Source organism: Dermacentor variabilis, chromosome 8, assembly GCF_050947875.1.
Source record: "Dermacentor variabilis isolate Ectoservices chromosome 8, ASM5094787v1, whole genome shotgun sequence".
NCBI classification, from domain to species: Eukaryota; Metazoa; Arthropoda; class Arachnida; order Ixodida; family Ixodidae; genus Dermacentor; species Dermacentor variabilis.
This window is the reverse complement of record NC_134575.1, coordinates 171,520,575-171,524,851: the sequence shown is the minus strand read 5'-3', so window position 1 is coordinate 171,524,851 and position 4,277 is coordinate 171,520,575. Positions and strand designations below refer to the sequence as shown.

Genomic DNA, 4,277 nt, shown 5'->3' with positions numbered 1-4,277 from the left:
GATTGGGCCGGGAGTGTGCCCTCTTAATTTTCTTTTTCTTTCTCTATGACAGAGCTACCGCCGACGCCGTCCGCGTTCCATCCGCATTTGTTCGCATTCACGCCGAACGCGTGCAGTGCCCGTAACTACAGCCAGCGTCTCTGACGGCGGATGGGTTAGACAGTGGAAGGAGAGTTGGGCTCACTCGCCGTGCAGCGTCCGAAGTCGCTGCCTCTTGTCCATCGCGCAACATTTCAGAATCAAGCGTGCTTCCTCTCTTTAGATGACTATCGTCATCATTTCTGACCAGGTTCCTGTTGTAGATCTGTGTTTACTACTGTGTTCACTCGTTCTTGCGCAATTGGATCTCGTAAACTGCGCGCGTTCGGCGCGAACGCAGTGAAACATGGACGGCGTCGCTGGTAGCCCTGTCCCACATTTCGGTGCGTTCCCTCGTTGGCGCTGCTCTGATTTCATTGTAAGATGATATACCTACAAATTTAACTGGCTCACATGCGGGACTTTTGTAGGTCAAGTACCCATGGGTTTGCTCATTGCAGATAAAATTTATTTCTAGTTATGCCAACTTCACGGAGGAGGAGATTATTCGAGCAGCCTCGCATGCCGAGCAAGTAACTGGTCGCACCATCACAGGGCCGCTATCTCATGTGTGCCTTCGCCCGGATGCTGTACCGTCGAAGTTCCCGAGCTGTCAGAGCTACATGTCTAGGAAACCTGGTAAAAGGGAAGCCCCAGACCCCAAGCGCGCGCGCATAGAGCATGCTGCCCTCCACAAAGCCATCGCTGAATCCAATGAGGCCTTTAACAAAGCACGCGAGGAGGACAAAGCAGATTCTTTGAGTGAGCTTACCAACCACTTGACGAACCAGGAGATGAAGTTCTGGGACGTAATTGAAAAAAAAAATGAAAGGCTTCTCATTCACATCGTTGACGATGAAACACCGTGGCTGAAATACTGTATTTGCGTGAAACAACACTTCAGCGTGGCGCTGCATGTCGTGAAAACCGCCGTAAGAAAGCTAGCCGCAAATCTGTTTGTTTCCAAAATTGCTAACAGTAAAAGGGGCATCGTGGAACTCTTCGATGGCATCGCGAAGTGGCACGGTGACCGGATGTCCAAATCAGTCGCGAAAATTTCTGAGAGCGTTTGTTGACGGCTGTATCAGTTTTCCGTGTCCCCAGCAGAACATGACGCCGACTGTATTCGATTTCTGAAAGAGCAAGTCACCTTGTACGTATCGAAAAAAAAAACAGCGCAGACACTGCTCTGCAGATTTGATGGTGTTCTGCTCCACTCTTTTCACTACATCACCCCGTGCATGCGCTTACATACGCAGCTATGGAAGTATCCCCTTGCCGCATCCTATGACGATCAGATCGGTGTGCTCGTCTTATGGTATGAGCCCTCAACAAGTGCATCAGAGCGATGCATTCCTCAGCTACATGGCGAGAACAATTTCTGAACTGCAAGATGACCAGCGTTTTGTCACAGTTATGGTAGACAAAATACATATAAAACCCTACTTTGACTACAAAAGGGGTAATATTGGGGGCACTGCGCTTAACACAAATGAAGCTGCAAAACGTGCGCTCATTTCCATTTTGCGCATCCTGACTTGCACATTCAAAGAAATTGCGCACATCGTGCCAGTGCACAGAGTCGAGGCGGAGTTCCTACACAAGATGCCTAAAGATGTGATTTGCGGGCTGGAAAAGATTGGGTACCCGGTTGTGTACGTCGTGAGTGACTACAACTCTGTGAACAGAAAAGCGATGTCCCTCTTCGAATCTCCTCCTTCTAATACAATTGAGTATCAACGACCGTCAGACCCTACAAGGGGGCTGTTTGTGCGCAATTTCGCATCGATCATGTCGCCGTTGATCCAGATCCTACATGGTGGTGCGGACCTCTCCTCCTGGTCCCCTGCGTGTGACGTCGTGTTTGCTAGGCTGCGTCGTCTTTTTACCTATCCACCTATTCTTTGCCATTTCGACCCGACAGCTGCAAGTGAAGTACATACAGGCGCCAGCGGGGTCGTCCTTGCGCCGTCCTCGCGCAACAAAAGTCCGGCTACACCGAATACGAGTCAGTTGTTGATGGCATCGAGTACGCCAAGACCGAAATCCTCATGAACTCACCCAGAAAGGGCCCCAGAAGAAACAGCCTCTCTATCGTCAATGTATCCCCAGCTATCGCGGGGCGAGGGCGAACTCTTTCAAGAGGGCCGTCAGCCTGGTCGTTGGGCACCCCCTTGTCGTCGGAGATTTCAACGCCCTACATAGAGTGGGGAGGTACACCCATGACACGCCCTAGGGAGCGAGCTGTGGCAGACTGCGATGGAAATGGACTTGACCCTTGTCATCGATAAGGATTTCCCCACTAGGAGAGGCCACTTCACATGCCGGCAAAATACCCGAGACCTCTCTTTTGTCAAGAACGTAGGGGAGGTCAAGTGGGTCAGCGCTGCTCTAGACTTGTGCTGTCGAAATTTCGTCCCAGACAATTCGTGTCACCTCTCGCCCCCAAAAGCCAAGGCGATCCACAGTGTTCGAGGAAAGGATGACCTCGTCATCCTCCAAGCCGATAAAGACAACGCGACAGTGCTTCTGGATCGGAGTGATTACGTCGACAGGATGCTGTTATTGCTGCGCGACGAGAGCGCCTATTCACGTCTTGACAAAGACCCAACCAGCAAAATACAGAAAGACTTGCAAAAGTTACTCACGGATGTGTTTCGTTTCGTCCCTCTGAAGTATAACCACCTTTACTATAGACTGCTTTCCCACAACGGCTCCGCTGCAGGTCTCTATGGCCTCCCCAAGATACACAAGCCAGCTCTACCAATGCGGCTAATCGTGGATTACAGTCTCCTCTTCAGGGCCTTTTAAGTACTTGCACAGCGTCGTGTTGCCACTTGTGGGCTGTGACTCGACACAAGTGCCTAATTCGAGTGACTTTATCAAAAAAGTATGCAAAGTTAGACTTAACGATAACGACAACATGGTGTCGTTCGACGCGACCTCCCTGTTTACTTGTGTGCCGATCGACCTCCGCGTTCACGTCTGTTCTGCTGCCCTCCAAGATGACGCTTCGCTGTACGAAATGACACCGTTCGAAGTTACGTACCTGCGCAAGCTTTAGCGGTTCTGCTTGAAAATGCTTATTTCGTTTTCCAAGGCTGCTTCTACAAGCAACTGCAGGGAACGCCGATGGGTGCCTCCCTGTCGGTCACCGCTGCAAACCTAACGATGGAAGCAGTAGAACGCCGGCCTCTAGCGACGTTCTTGACGCAACCAAGAATATTTTTTATATATGTGGAGGACTGCTTTTGTGTGGAAAAGAAACTTGCCGTAGGCGCTTTTCGTCGCATATAAACTCGATAGAGCACGCCATAAGTTTTACCGTTGAATTGAAAGCGGATCATCACTTGCCTATTGTGGATGTCATGGTGCAACGTGAAGGAAGAGGACTTAGTTTTAATGTGTTCCGAAAACATGTGCACAAGGGACGCTACATGAACGTCATGTTAATTCATCCTGGTTGCCACAAACGTTCCGTCGCCGCATCGGTCATACATCGTTCGAAACAAACCTACAGTTCTCCTAAAAACCTAGAAAAAGGTTTGTTAGCAATTCATCTTGAATTTTCACGGAACAGCCACCCTACTTGATTTATGGCTCCACTGCATCGCCACGCATCCCGCCCACCTAGTGCTTCCTCCGCCACGTGTGCTCCTCGTAAACATGCTGCGATACCTTATGCTCGCGGTACTAACGAAGCCTTAGCCCGTATACTTCGTTTGTTTGATGTGCACGTTGAACATGTGCCAGCGGAAAAGCTGGAAAACGTGCTTCTAAATGTCAAAGACAAGCTTCCGGAAGAAAGGTATGCAGCTGTTGTGTATAATATTCCTTCTGCGGACTGTAGTTGCGTCTTCATCAGCGAGACGGGTAATTTTCAAAGGCGCATTAAGGAACACTGTCATGATGTCAAAAAACAAAAAGTTTCTTCTAACACTCTTGCCGAGCATTGTGCAACAGAATAATAATATTTGGGGTTTTAAGTGCCAAAACCACTTTCTGATTATGAGGCACGCCGTAGTGGAGGACTCCGGAAATTTTGACCACCTGGGGTTCTTTAACGTGCACCTAAATCTAAGCACACGGGTGTTTTCGCATTTCGCCCCCATCGAAATGCGGCCGCCGTGGCCGGGATTCGATCCCGCGACCTCGTGCTTCTGTAACAGAAGGACATGATATTGACTGCGGTAAGGCGC

The 4,277-nt window shown here is 49.8% G+C and overlaps 1 pseudogene; it reads left to right on the top strand.

Annotated features, from left to right (window-relative positions):
* Positions 1–701: 701 nt before the first annotated feature.
* Positions 702–3,712, top strand: LOC142591630 (uncharacterized; annotated as a pseudogene).
* The last annotated feature ends 565 nt before the right edge of the window (positions 3,713–4,277 follow it).